Here is a 14956-nt window from a genome sequence, read left to right as displayed (position 1 = left end):
GTTCCTTTTTTGTGGAGAGTCGCGGTGGTGCGTTCCAGGGAGGCACTGTTTGTTATTACAGAGAGTCACGTTTCATGGTTCTTTGTGTTCCAAACGATTCCGCTCGTCAGTTCATTTGGAGAGGCATGGCCATGAACTCATGGGAAGCATGTTAACGCATTGGTCAGAATCAAGTTACCATGGTTGTATGCTTTTGGTATTTCCAAATGATTCCTCTCACTCGTTCTCTTGGAGAGGAATGGACGTGAAAACGCCGGAGCCGAGTATTGTTATTAGCCAGAGGCACGTTTGTCCACGCGTGTGTTACACGCATTTTATCTGGCGAGTCACTGTGAGGTGCGTGGAAGTGAAGCCGAGTTGGCACTGTGTTGCTAATGCAACAGGCACACTCCTGACGCTGTGTATGGAAATGTTTTCCTAGTCAACTCGTTCCTTTTTTGTGGAGAGTCGCGGTGGTGCGTGCCAGGGAGGCACTGCTTGTTATTAGAGAGAGTCATGATTCATGGTTCTTTGTGTTCCAAATGATTCTGCTCGCTAGTTCATTTGGAGAGGCATGGACATGAACTCATGGGAAGCATGTTAACGCATTGGTTAGAGTCAAGTTACCACGGTTGTATGCTTTTGGTATTTCCAAATGATTCCGCTCACTCGTTCTCTTGGAGAGGAATGGACGTGAAAACGGCGGATGCAAGTATTGTTATTAGCAAGAGTCACGTTTGTCCACGCGTGTGTTACGTGCATTTTCTCTGGTGAGTCACTGTGAGGTGCGTGGAAGTGAAGCCGAGTTTCCACTGTATTGCTAATGCAACAGGCACACTCCTGACGCTGTGTATGGAAATGTTTTCCTTGTCAACTCGTTCCTTTTTCGTGGAGAGTCGCAGTGGTGCGTTCCAGGGAGGCACTATTTGTTATTAGAGAGAGTCACATTTCATGGTTCTTTGTGTTCCAAACGATTCCGCTCGCCAGTTCATTTGGAGAGGCATGGACATGAACTCGTGGGAAGCATGTTAACGCATTGGTCAGAGGTATTTTTATTAGCCAGAGTCACATTTGTCCACGCGTGTATTACATGCATTTTCTCTGGCGAGTCACTGTGAGGTGCGTGGAAGTGAAGCCGAGTTGGCACTGTGTTGCTAATGCAACAGGCACACTACTGACGCTGTGTATGGAAATGTTTTCCTTGTCAACTCGTTCCTTTTTTGTGGAGAGTCGCGGTGGTGCTTTCCAGGGAGGCACTGTTTGTTATTAGAGAGAGTCACGTTTTATGGTTCTTTGTGTTCCAAACGATTCCGCTCGCCAGTTCATTTGGAGAGGCATGGACATGAACTCATGGGAAGCATGTTAACGCATTGTTCAGAGTCAAGTTACCACGGTTGTATACTTTTGGTATTTCCAAATGATTCCGCTCACTCATTCTCTTGGAGAGGAATGGACGTGAAAATGTCGGAGGCAAGTATTGTTATTAGCTAGAGTCACGTTTGTCCACGTGTGTGTTACATGCATTTTCTCTGGCGAGTCTTTGTGAGGTGTGTGGATGTGAAGCCGAGTTGGCACTGTGTTGCTAATGCAACAGGCACACTACTGACGCTGTGCATGGAAATATTTTCCTTGTCAACTTGTTCCTTTTTTGTGGAGGGTCGAGGTGGTGCGTTCCAGGGAGGCACTATTCGTTATTAGAGAGAGAGTCACATTTCATGGTTCTTTGTGTTCCAAACGATTCTGCTCGCCAGTTCATTTGGAAAGGCATGAACATGAACTCATGGGAAGCATGTTAATTCATTTGTCAGATTCAAGTTACCACGGTTGTATGCTTTTGGTATTTCCAAATGATTCCACTCACTCGTTGTCTTGGAGAGGAATGGATGTGAAAACGGTGGAGGCAAGTATTGTTATTAGCTAGAGTCACGTTTGTCCACGCGTGTGTTACATGCATTTTCTCTGGCGAGTCACTGTGAAGTGCGTGGAAGTGAAGCCGAGTTGCACTGTGTTGCTAATGCAACAGGCACGCTACTCACGATCTCTATGGAAATGTTTTCCTTGTCAACTCGTTTTTTTGTGGAGAGTCGCGTTGGGGCGTTCCAGGGAGGCACTGTTTGTTATTAGAGAGAGTCACGTTTCATGGTTCTTTGTGTTCCAAACGATTCCGCTTGCCAGTTCATTTGGAGAGGCATGGACATGAACTCATGGGAAGCATGTTAACGCATTGGTCAGAGTCAAGTTACCATGGTTGTATGCTTTTGGTATTTCCAAATGATTCCGCTCACTCGTTCTCCTGGATAGGAATGGACGTGAAAACGGCAGAGGCAAGTATTGTTATTAGCCAGAGTCACGTACTTCCACGCGTGTGTTACATGTATTTTCTCTCACGAGTCACCGTGAGGTGGGTGGAAGTGAAGCCGAGTTGGCACTATGTTGCTAATGCAACAGGCACACTACTGACGCTGTGTATGGAAATGTTTTCCCTGTCAACTCATTCCTTTCTTGTGGAGAGTCGCGGTGGTGCGTTCCAAGGAGGCACTGTTTGTTATTAGAGAGAGTCGTGTTTCATGGTTCTTTGTGTTCCAAACTATTCCACTCGCCAGTTCATTTGGAGAGGCATGGAAATGAACTCATGTGAAGCATGTCAACGCATTGGTCAGAGTCAAGTTATCACGGTTGTATGCTTTTGGTATTTCAAAATGATTCCTCTCACTCATTCTCTTGGAGAGGAATGGACGTGAAAACGGCGGAGGCAAGTATTGTTATTAGCCAGAGTCACGTTTGTCCATCCGTGTGTTACATGCATTTTCTCTAGCGAGTCACTGTGAGGTGCGTGGAAGTGAAGCCGAGTTGGCACTGTGTTGCTAATGCAACAGGCACACTACTGAAGCTGTGCATGGAAATATTTTCCTTGTCAACTCGTTCCTTTTTTGTGGAGGGTCGAGGTGGTGCGTTCCAGGGAGGCACTGTTCGTTATTACAGAGAGTGTCACATTTCATGGTTCTTTGTGTTCCAAACGATTCCGCTTACGAGTTCATTTGGAGAGGCATGCACATGAACTCATGGGAAGCATGTTAACTTATTGGTCGGAGTCAAGTTACCACAGTTGTATGCTTTTGGTATTTCCAAATGATTCCGCTCACTCGTTGTCTTGGAGAGGAATGGACGTGAAAATGGCGGAGGCAAGTATTGTTATTAGCCAGAGTCACGTTTGTCCACGCGTGTGTTACATGCATTTTCTCTGGCAAGTCACTGTGAGGTGCGTGGAAGTGAAGCCGAGTTGGCACTGTGTTGGTAATGCAACAGGCACACTACTCACGATGTGTATGGAAATGTTTTCCTTGTCAACTTGTTGTTTTTTTTGGAGAGTCGTGGTGGTGCGTTCCAGGGAGGCACTGTTTGTTATTAGAGAGAGTCACGTTTCATGGTTCTTTGTGTTCCAAACGATTCCGCTTGCTAGTTCATTTGGAGAGGCATGGAGATGAACTCATGGGAAGCATGTTAACGCATTGGTCAGAGTCAAGTTACCATGGTTGTATGCTTTTGGTATTTCCAAATGATTCCGCTCACTCGTTCTCTTGGAGAGGAATGGACGTGAAAACGGCGGAGGCAAGTATTGTTATTAGCCAGAGTCACATTTGTCCACGCGTGTGTTACATGCATTTTCTCTGGCGAGTCACTATGAGGTGCGTGGAAGTGAAGCCGAGTTGGCACTGTGTTGCTAATGCAACAGGCACACTACTGACATTGTGTATGGAAATGTTTTCCTTGTCAACTCGTTCCTTTTTTGTGGAGAGTCGCGGTGGTGCGTCCAGGGAGGCATTGTTTGTTATTAAATAGCGTCACATTCGTGCCTGCGTGTGTTATAGATGTTTTCACTAAAGGTGTTACCTCGAGAAGCATGCAAATTAATTCGCGGATATAGTAAGATTTTTATATAAGTATCATTTCAAAAAATGGCAATGGTTATTAGTATGAATTCGACAGTAATTTCTCTGGAATACAGACAGACGTACACAGTAAGTTAACTGTGTTTGAGATGTTTTTTGTTGAATATATACGAACCATTTGAAAGAAGTTGAGTGGTTGTAGTGTGGACGAACGCACGGGGAGACGAAATTATAGTACTTGTGTTTCCCAGGCATGCAGAGTTCGAGGTATTCAAGAGAGATTATGAGAATTCGAGGCGTCGGTTACTCTGTTTGACCGTCTGATCGGTGTGCATGTGTTATAAAAAGGTACCTACTCATGGAACACTCCACATCGACAATTCTCCAGAGACAGGCACCTCTTTCTAGCTGGTAGCTCCTTGCTTGCGCCATGGCAGGTAAGAGGGTTTCTGGGTGTTCAAGCAACCATGCAGCGAGGACCAAAGCCGCGGAAAGAAGGGAGACGTGTCGCCGCTATGCTGTAGCGGCGGCAGGGATATCCTGCCCCATTGCCCAGGTGTCGAACGATCTCTCACATGGAGGTGAATCCTCCCACAAGCGAATTCGCCATGGAGACGATCTCGGCAAGATGGCAGTACCGAATTCCTTAGCCAGCGACGACGTGCTCAATGAGCTAATTAAGCAGCAACAATTCATTGCTCGCCTGGAGAAGTTGGTGCAGCAGAGCAATGCCTATGTGGAGAAGTCCACGGGTCTTATATTTCGATCTCTGTGTGAGAATGAGAAGCTTCTCAAAGAGCTCCACCAGAAGGATCAGGAGGCCGCCCGCTGGAAGAATCTGTATGAGCAGAGCCATGCGTTGGTGCAGAAGCTGTCAGGCGAGGTGGAGCGGCTTATGGATGAGAAGGCTGAGGTCCTCGTCAAGTACAAGAGCCTAGTTGAGGATTCGTATGCTGCTGTGAAGGAAGGTCATGAGGCGATGAAGAAGCAGATTCAGGATGCGCTCGCCCACCAGCCGATCAAGAACATTGCTGGAGTGTAGGCAGAGAGCTTGAAGCGTGTGTGTTTTCGTTGCGTTGGGGCATGTGACCTTTTGTACTTACATGAATCTGTAAAGCATTTATGCGTTGCATTGTCGTCGTGTTGTTTCGTTCATTGGTACATGTAGATGAGTAGGCTCTGGGCATGGATGTCGCTTGTTAGCAGTAGGAGCACGGTTGTGCTTCCACCAGGGGCACTTCGTGGGGCCGCGGGGAGCACGTTTTTGCCACACGTGTGTATTTGTGCTCCATATGATTTCGGTTTCTCGTTCACATGGATAGGCACGGGAGTGGTTGTGTGTGTTTATAGACGTGTCTTCCTGGGAGATGATCCCCTGTAAGAGGCGCGGACGTGTAGTCACGCGAAGCACGGTTTTAATATGAGCTGGTGTTCCTCCCTGGCTCTTGTGTGCGTCTGGTTTTAATACCGAGTTCCGTCACGCTTCTTTTATTAGAAGCACAGGCGTGAAGTGAATACAACCGCGGTTCTGTACCAGGCAGCGACATAAGTTGTGTACTGACAATGGCATGGACGTTCGTGGTACTGTTAAGTGTCACAGGCACGGGCGTGAAGCGCTAAGGGGCATGTTGCCATGTAATATGGAGTCACGTCCCCTGTGTTTTTGTTCTGAGTACTTCCGTCGACTCGATCAGAAGGAGAGGCACGGCCAGTGAGGCATAGCTTTTCATTACACACAGTCACGTTCGTTTCTTTAACCCAGCGGAATGGGTTGAGACGCCAACACTTACTGTTGACTCTATTTTTAAAAGCTTGTTTCCTTGTTTTCAAAAGCACACTCACGCTTCTTTCTTGATGTTTCGTATATTACTCGATAAAGACTCGATCAGAAGGAGAGGCACGGCTGGTGAGCCCATAGAGGCATAGCTTTTCATTACGCACAGTCACGTTTGTTTCTTTAACCCAACGGAATGGGTTGAGACGCCAACACTTACTGTTGACTCTGTTTTTAAAAGCTTGTCTCCTTGTTTTCAAAAGCACAGTCACGCTTCTTTCTTTATGTTTCGTATATTACTCGATAAAGACTCGATCAGAAGGAGGGGTACGGCCGGTGAGCCCATAGAGGCATAGCTTTTCATTACGCACAGTCACGTTCACTCGATTAGATGGGAGAGGTACATGCATGGTATGGTATTATATAGAGTCACGCTCATCCGTGTTTGTGTTCCGAATAATTCCGTTGACTTGATTAGATGGAAACCCAGCGGAAAGGCACTGTTTGGTCTTACCCACAGTCACGTTCGTTTCTTTAATTGCAGAAACCCAGCGGAAAGGGATCATGTGTGAACACTCACTGTTTACTCGGTGAGGCATGGGATGGCTTGTTCGAGAGAAGCTGATGTGGTGTATTCTTTGCATGGTGGTGGGTCCCAGGAAGTGACGGCGTGGTATTGTAAATAGTCACATTATGTTGTTTTCGTGTTCCAAATGATTCCGTTGAACCGTTCGCAACAGCAGGCACATCCGTGCAGCGCAAAGAGGCATGGTTATGATTTACCAAGAGTCACATTCATGCGTTTATCGCGGAAACCCAATGGTTCGATGGGCGTCTCTTCGTACCTCAGGAGTGAACGCCACGTGGTGCCGCTCTAAAAACACGCGTTCACACTTAACCCAATGTCTTGGTCCTATTAAGGAGGTGATAGCAGAGCGAGCGAGGCAACCGGACTATAATGCTTTAACACTTTCACTTAGCCATAGGAGTTTGACAGTGGGGCTACTAGATAGCCCCTGGCGGCTCCGCACTCTCCCGATCCCGGGGTGCATATATGCCTGGCCGGAAAGCGGCCCTTCGTTAAGGCGGGGGAATTCTAACATTCCCATGGGTCATCGAGTGGTTGACCAGTCTCGCGCTAGATCATGACAGTCAGTTTTCGGCTTTCTCTACTGAAGTGCTCGTCCGGATGAACCAGGGCACAATCGCAATAGTTCTCCTGGTGCTACCTTAGCCGGTAAAGCGGAACGTAAGGCACCAAAACACAGGAGCCGGGAAAACCCAACATTTGACCAAAGACAATGATTCGGAGCTGATGCATATAGGGCCAAACTCGTGACGCCGAACACTCCCTAAGGTATTCGGTCTTTGTGGTATAAACCGGGCCTAAATAATGGCCTTCGTAAGAAGCCCCTTATGTCCAGGTACGTGCATTCGTCTGGCGTGGCCACATGCCAAGACGTCAGCATCCTTCTCAACGGTGGATATGTATCAACAAGAGACAGTAAAAAAGGTTTACGCAGGGTCTTAATCTGAAAAGAATCCTTGGAGCGGGTCCCTGCTGCACGTCTGCGCCTGTGTCTCCGTTGTGCCGTATCCTGGACAGGTGTGGCATGATGATCATTTGTAAAAGAGAGGAATTTAGGTGAAAAAAGCTTGTCGTGCAAAAAGATAGTTAAAGAAACTATGCATAATTCAAGATGAGGAGGAATGGCCACATGTCTGCGTGCGTTGAGCCCCTTGTATTAATGAATAGGGGTGTGACCATTTATTCGGTATAATTGATGGCGCCGGACTTGATTAGTTGTGTCTGAGGTATTGACGACCTATGTGGTGCTTTGGCTAGTCCGGGCGCCTTTAGTGTGTGGCTGCCAAGGCAGCCTCACTCTCTTCGGCGCGCAGAGATCGCTTGACATTTCCGTGCACTGAAATGATGCCGCGTGGACCGGGCATCTTAAGTGTGAGGGAGGCATAGTGTGGTATTGCATTGAAGCGAGCTAAAGCTTCGCGCCCGAGGAGTGCTTGATAGCCGCTTTGAAACGGAGCGATGTGGAAGGTTAAATGCTCGCTACGGAGGTTATCGGGGGAGCCGAATATAACTTGTAGTAGGAGGGAGCCCATACAACGAGCCCCTGGGCCTAGCGTTACTCCTTTAAAGGTAGTATTGCTATGGCGAATTTGTGTTGGGTCTAACCCCATCCCGCGGATTGTATCCTGGTATATTAGGTTTAGGCTGCTGCCGCCGTCCATCAAGACTCGTGTGAAGTGATATCCGCCAATTACTGGGTCTAATACCAGGGCAGCCCATCCTGCGTGTCGGATACTTGCTGAGTAATCGCGATGGTCGAAAATGATCGGTTGAGACGACCACTGGCAGGACTTTGCGGTGACAGGCACTTGGGTATATTTTCCTGGGGGTGCCGCATTGTTTTTTCCCTTCATCATGTGTAGTACGTTTACTGTTTTGACTTCTGGTGGGAATTTCTTTTGTTCCCCAGTGTCTTGCTTGGGAGGCTCGTCCTCGTCTTCACTTGGTGTGTCCTCCCCCTTGTGTACGGCGTTGAGCTTGCCGAACTGCTTGAAGATCCAACATTCTCTATGGGTATGATTAGCGGGCTTGCTAGGGGTACTATGTATCTGACATAACTGGTCCAGAATTTTGTTGAGGATGGACGGTTCGTCCCTGGTGCCTTTAGTGGGCGGCTTTTGACCTGGCCGGGAACTTTTGAATCCAGCATTTACTGTCGTGCCCTTCATGCTGTCTTCTTTATTCCGGCGTTTGCTATTGCTGTTGCGCTGTGATTTCCCATTTCCATCTCTAACTTCAGATGTACTGGGGTCGCTGGTGCTGCATCTGGCTAGCCAGCTGTCCTCACCCGCGCAAAAGTGGGTCATGAGGTTTGTTAATGCGGCCATCGTTCTCGGCTTATTTTGGCCGAGGTGTCTGGCGAGCCATTCGTCACGGATGCTATGCTTGAAAGCTGCCAAGGCTTCGGCGTCCGGACAGTCGACAATCTAGTTCTTTTTAATGAGAAACCTGTTCCAAAGCTTTCGGGCTGACTCTCCAGGCTGTTGAGTTATATGACTCAAATCGTTCGCATCCGGAGGTCGGACATAAGCTCCTTGAAAATTTGCCCGAAAGGCATCTTCGAGCTCTTCCCAACTTCCAATGGAGCTTTCGTGGAGGCCTTTGAGCCAGTGACGAGCTGGCCCTTTGAGCTTGAGGGGTAAGTATTTGATGGCATGGAGATCATCTCCTCGAGCCATATGGATATGAAGGATACAGTCCTCAATCCAAACCCCAGGGTCTGTTTTCCCATCGTATGCCTCTATGTTTACGGGCCTGAATCCCTCTGGAAATTCATGGTCCAGCACCTCATCGGTGAAACATAGGGGGTGTGCGGCACCCCTGTAACTGGGTGTACCGCGTTGTTCTGATGCTTGTTGTGTTGCATTGTATGCTGGGCGCGCTTGCGTGGTCCATAGATGGATCTTGTTGCACCGTCCTTTGGGTGCGAGCCCTCGCATGGGTCGCGTGTTTTATTGTGAGCAGCATTGTATTCCATTCTGTGTTGATAGAGGGGTCATCTATCCGACCAGGTGGTTGCTTTGATATTTGGTTGTGGGGGGTCGGAGGCCTCCTCATTGAATTCGGGTAGCAGCTTCCGCTTTCGGTAGCTCTTTGAGGGGCGATCGTCATCGTACATTGCTGCTGTATTAAGTATTTTACTCCATCTGAATTGGAGTTTGTTTTGCGCGGCCTTGAGCCTTCACTTCTGCTTTTTAAGGCTCCTTGCGGTGACAACGAGCCTTTCATGGGCATTCTGATGCTCCGGGTGCCTGTCCGGCGTTATGTCGTCCGGACCATTATCCCTGATGGGATTTGTTTGTTCGGTTTGAATATCTGGATTGCCGTTGTCCGGCAGCGGTTCGCCCTGCTCCAGCGCTGGGTCTGTGTGATCGCTATTTTTGTCAAGGCGGGATTTGGGGCGGCGCTTGCGTCACCGTTTTGACTGCTTTTCGAGGGAACGGGCCTTCGGTGCATCCTTCCACTCCTCGTCGTCATCTTTTGGTGTGTCCACCGTGTATACGTCATATGACGAGGTGGCGTTCTAGGGCCCAACAGGCGCTGGTTCTTCATTGTCCCCTTCATCGGCGTCCATACCGTCGATGTCTTTGGAGTCAAAGTCGAGCATGTTGGTTAAATCGTCGACAATGGCTACAAAGTGGGTGGTGGGTGGGCTTTGAATTTCTTCATCGTCCGTACTCCAACCTTGCTGACCGTAGTCCGGCCAGGGCTCTCCTAATAAAGAGAGAGACTTTAGTGACTTCAGGATATCGCCGAAAGGCGGGTGCTGAAAGATGTCTGCGGCAGTGAACTCCATGATCGGCGCCCAATCGGATTCGATTGGCAGGGCGCGGAGGGTTCGGAGTCCGGCTCCTTAGAGTCACGAGCCGTAGAGTACAGGGCTGGTGTTCGGCTCAATCGCCGTTTGGATCGCAGCCCCCGAGGTGGCGTCCAACCGCCCATCCTCGATCGGCGCAGTTGGCTCCGAACTAAGGGCCGGAGCCGGTGCGGGTGCGGCCTCCAGGGCACCGTTCGGCGGCAGAGTTAGATCATGCTCGTCATGATAGTGTGGTGCGCTCGGCAGTGGCTCGAATCCGTCGAGGATCAAGTCCCCGCGGATGTCAGCCGTGTAATTTAAACTTCCGAATCTGACCTGACGGCCAGGGGCGTAGCTTTCGATCTGCTCTAGATGGCCAAGTGAATTGGCCCGCAGTGCGAAGCCGCCAAAGACAAAGATCTGTCCGGGAAGGAAGGTCTCACCCTGGACTGCATTGCCGTTGATGATCGTATGAGCCATCGAGCCTGACAGCGACGGCACAAAGGAACTCTCAATGAAAGCACCAATGTCGGTGTCAAAACCGGCGGATCTCGGGTAGGGGGTCCCGAACTGTGCGTCTAGGCCGGATGGTAACAGGAGGCAAGGGACACGAAGTTTTACCAAGGTTCGGGCCCTCTCGATGGAGGTAAAACCCTACGTCCTACTTGATTAATATTGATGATAGGGGTAGTACAAGAGTAGATCTACCACGAGATCAAAGAGGCTAAACCCTAAAAGCTAGCCTATGGTATGATTGTTGATGTGTATGTTGTCCTACGGACTAAAACCCTCCGGTTTATATAGACACCGGAGAGGGTTAGGGTTACATAGAGTCGGTTACAATGGTAGGAGATCTGAACATCCGTATCGCCAAGCTTGCCTTCCACGCCAAGGAAAGTCCCTTCCGGACACGGGACGGAGTCTTCAATCTTGTATCTTCATAGTCCAGGAGTCCGGCTGAAGGTATAGTTCGGCTATCCGAACACCCCCTAATCCAGGACTCCCTCAGCGGGCATGTCTCCGGACTCGCTGGGGCCGAAGGAGATTGGGGAGGTGGAGGAAGTGGAGGGGGATGCGTCGGAGCTCATGCAGCAAGTTGATCTAGTGGGGGAGATGTGATGGAGGAAGAGGAGGGGGTGATCCAATGGGGGGAGATGTGAAGGTGGAAGAGGAGGGGGTGACAAGGATGAGGAGGACGATGAGGAAGGCGTGGACAAGGATGACAAGGACGACGAGGAAGGCATGGACGAGGATGAGGAGGACGACAAGGAAGGTGTGGACGAGGACGACGAGGAAGGCGTGGATGAGGATGACGAGGACGACGAGGAAGACTTGGACGAGGATGATGAATACGACGAGGAAGGCGTAGACGAGGACGACGACGACGAGGAGGAGGGAGATGATGAGGACGACGAGGAGGCTGGTGACAACGAAGACGAGGACGGCGAGGAGTGGGGTGACGAGGATGACGAGGCGGAGTTCTATCTTGGTGAGTTGGCCATGATGGCGGAGCATACCGCTATCCTGGAGTCCATCCAAGATGAGGCATATGTGGAGTCCAACCGGCTCTTCCTCCGGGAAGAATAGGCAAAGACCGATGTGCTCTTCGACGAGCTAGATGCGGAGCAGGAGGCGGAGGCCAACAACGTCGATATCAGAATGGAGATAGTGGACATCTCCGACGACGGGGAGTAGTGTAGTTTTGTTGGTAGATGTTTGCTTTTCCATGGTTTTTATGCTTTTCATGTTTTGTGTGTCTATAAAGGTTCAACAATGTCAAGCAATTGTCGATGTCAGAACGGAGACAATTTCGTTTCCATGTCAAGCAATCGTGTTTTGTTCTTAAGTAGTAGTACTACCCCGTCCCAAAATAAATGTGTCAACTTTGCAGTACAATTCACATTGTACTGGTTAGTACAGGGTTGGGCGAATTAATTTGTGATGGCAGGTGTATGTTTTATTACAAATTGCAGTTTCAAGTACCATATTTGGGTCGGAAGGAGTATGTTTTATTACACTATATTGTTTTATTATAGATTGCAGTTTCAAGTACAAAATAAATGTCTCAACTAGGGCACATATTTGATTCTAGAGATTTCAGTGTGGTTAGATTTGAATATGGTTTCAAAATGGTTAGATTCTAGAGAGGCACTCAGCAACATGCACAAAAAAGCCACAGATGTGCTTCTCAGAAGCACCGTCTTGCATGGTCTTACCGCAAGATGGGATTCGACATTTATCCAGGACATTCCGGGTTTTATAAGTGTAGAAAGATTTGTTTTTCACTTATATGTTGTGTCGTAGAGGCACGGCTATTACTTTTGTGAGAGGCATGAATGTGCCGACAGAACGGGCACGGTCACGTATGAAATAGGTGCAAGGTGGTCCCTAGTGTCTCCTTAATGTATCATCTATACACTTTACTGTTACATGCACGATCATCGTTCTTGTCGAGGCACGAAGGTGAAGGATGGAGCCTTTGCCTCTACGGTAGTCACGCCCCATATTAAGAAGGAAGCAAATCTTCACAGACCCAATACGTCGGAAGCTGGCTGTAAGGCACGCTCCTCCCTCTGCGTTTTCGATGACATCACGTTTAGTGCTAGTGGGGTGGACGTAATGCTCGGTTTGCTGATGTTTTTGTTGTCAGCAACTTTCTTAACATGTTACGCATGACAGAGGTACGGTTTTACCCGACATAGAGGCATGCACGTAACTAACTGGAGGCACGGAGACGTTATTCTGAGGGACGTACGGATGCGAAAAGGATAGTGATGCAAGGACGTGTAGGTGTGCCTCTGCTTTAAAGAAGCATTCACTGACACATTTTCATTGCGGGGGGCATGAACTATGAGCTCCATGTGTTTTCGAAGGCATAGGCCTCATTAATGAACATATCAGAGAGAAGGTGAATCTTTTGGTTGACGTCTAGAATGTTGCGTAAAATGACGTGAAGCCAAGTTACGCATAGTCCCCTTCGTATCAGAGGCACATAGGCACATAAGTGCCTATTGTGGTGCACTGGAAATAAACTTGTGCAAAAGACATGTAAACTGCAAGCAAACTACAAGGTTAACTGCGACACAAGCACACCTAAATTTATAACAAGCAAACGGCAGTCTTGAGGGAAAGAAAATCTAATGAGAAATCTAGAATGGCATGAGCAATGTTCTAGATACTTTTGTTGGCCGGGACCACCTGCTTCAGTAGTCGTAGTCGCCACAGGACCTAGCGCGCTTCCTGGTCTGCTCCTTGTCGAGTTTTGCCTGGCAAAGCCCTTCCTGGATGATGGTGAGGCGACTCCATATCTCGTACGGAGCGTAAGCGTCCTTTGCAGCATACTCGATGTGCCTCATGGACAGGGGCATGCATGCCCAACGGCTGCGTTCTGCGTTGGTGAGCTCAACGTCGTGGACAAGGATGCCTGAGACGTCCCTAAGGGAGTCCATAGGCTTGGTAGCTGTAGGCACCCTTCATTCCTTCTGGATGTCGATGAAGTGGGCGATCTCCAGTCCGATGCGGCCGAGCATCTCTATGTCGCCGTCGATGGAGAAGCCAACAAACGTGTACCCGTGGTCCGCAAGGAAGTTGTAGAACTTGGTGCAGTTCTTGTCGGTAATGCTCAGTTGGAAGAGCAGCACCGGATGATCCTTGCCGACAGAGAGCTGGACAAGGGCGGGTTTCTGATCTTCGCCATGGTCGTTGGTGTACTTCACATCAACTCTGACGATCTTGTGGCGCTCGAACTAGAGGTGTCACTCGTACTGCTCAATGGTGGTCGCCGCCTTGTGCAAGTCGTTGGTGTGGATCACGTGCAACTTTGTGTTGCCATGGGCCTGCACCTCCATGAATTCCCTGGTGATTCCCATGGCCTGGAGCAGTTGGTCCTCCTGCAACCTGGTTTTTCATGGGGAACAATGAGTGGGAGCGCAATGGAGATTTCTGTTCTTTGTGTGTGAGAAGGCCGCGGTGGGAGTCTAAATTTAAGGGCGGGGAAGTGGCAAAGGAGTGCACGATCTCACTGTCGATGCGGTTGTGCACATCGTGGGTTCTGGATCGTGGTTTTTCTTTATAAAAAATAACAATAAAATCAGCAGTTATATTTTTAACAACCGTCGTATCTCCAGCAAGTCGTGGAGATGATCGTTGTCTTGCGTAGTTTACTGTCAAATGTTAACTTTTACAATTTATCACGTGAGGCATGCAGGGGCAGTATGTAGAGGCACAAGTCTCTGACCAAGAGAAGCATGCTTCAAGTGGCAGCATTAACTCTCAAACACACGGGCGTGGTACATTTATTGGGAGTGGCAATTGTTTTCAGTGATCCATTCGCTGATAGGAGCAGTGTTGTGTTTCTTCAGAGGCACTGTTGTGTGTCCGTGTTGCAACTGACGCTACTAGATGGTCAGAAAGAACGAGAAGCAACGAGAGGCGTGGACATGCAGCTGCAAGAAGCACTCATACAATGAGAGGCGAAACAAGAGGCACATATACGATGCTACTTGAGGCACGGAGTTGAAGCTACGTGCTTGCACGGACGTCAATTCGTGCTATGGTGCTACGTGAGGCACGGGCATGAACAAATAGTCATACACTCAACTACATGCGCAAAAAGCCACATATGTGTTTCTAAGAAGCACAGGCCTCCATGGTTTTACCGCAAGGTGGGATTCGACATTTATCCAGGGCATTCCAAGTTTTACAAGTGTAGTAAGAATCGTTTTTCACTTATATGTTCTGTGGTAGAGGCACGGCTATTACTTGTGTGACGAAGGAATGTACGTCTAATGTACGTGACACGAGGATTGACAATAGGCGTCTATTACTGTTTTCCCAGAATGTTTTTCAATTAACTGCGAGAGGCGTGAATGTTCCGATGGAATAGGCACGGCCATGTCTGAAATAGTTGCAAGGTCATCCCTAAGGTG

General features: G+C 48.8%; 1 pseudogene; it reads right to left on the bottom strand.

Moving 5' to 3' along the window:
• Nucleotides 1–13231: 13231 nt before the first annotated feature.
• Nucleotides 13232–13897, bottom strand: LOC125534482 (annotated as a pseudogene).
• Between the last annotated feature and the right edge of the window lie 1059 nt (nt 13898–14956).

Source organism: Triticum urartu, chromosome 2 (genome assembly GCF_003073215.2).
Source record: "Triticum urartu cultivar G1812 chromosome 2, Tu2.1, whole genome shotgun sequence".
NCBI classification, from domain to species: Eukaryota; Viridiplantae; Streptophyta; class Magnoliopsida; order Poales; family Poaceae; genus Triticum; species Triticum urartu.
Note: the sequence above shows the minus strand (reverse complement) of the source record. Positions and strands in the feature narration are given on the sequence as shown.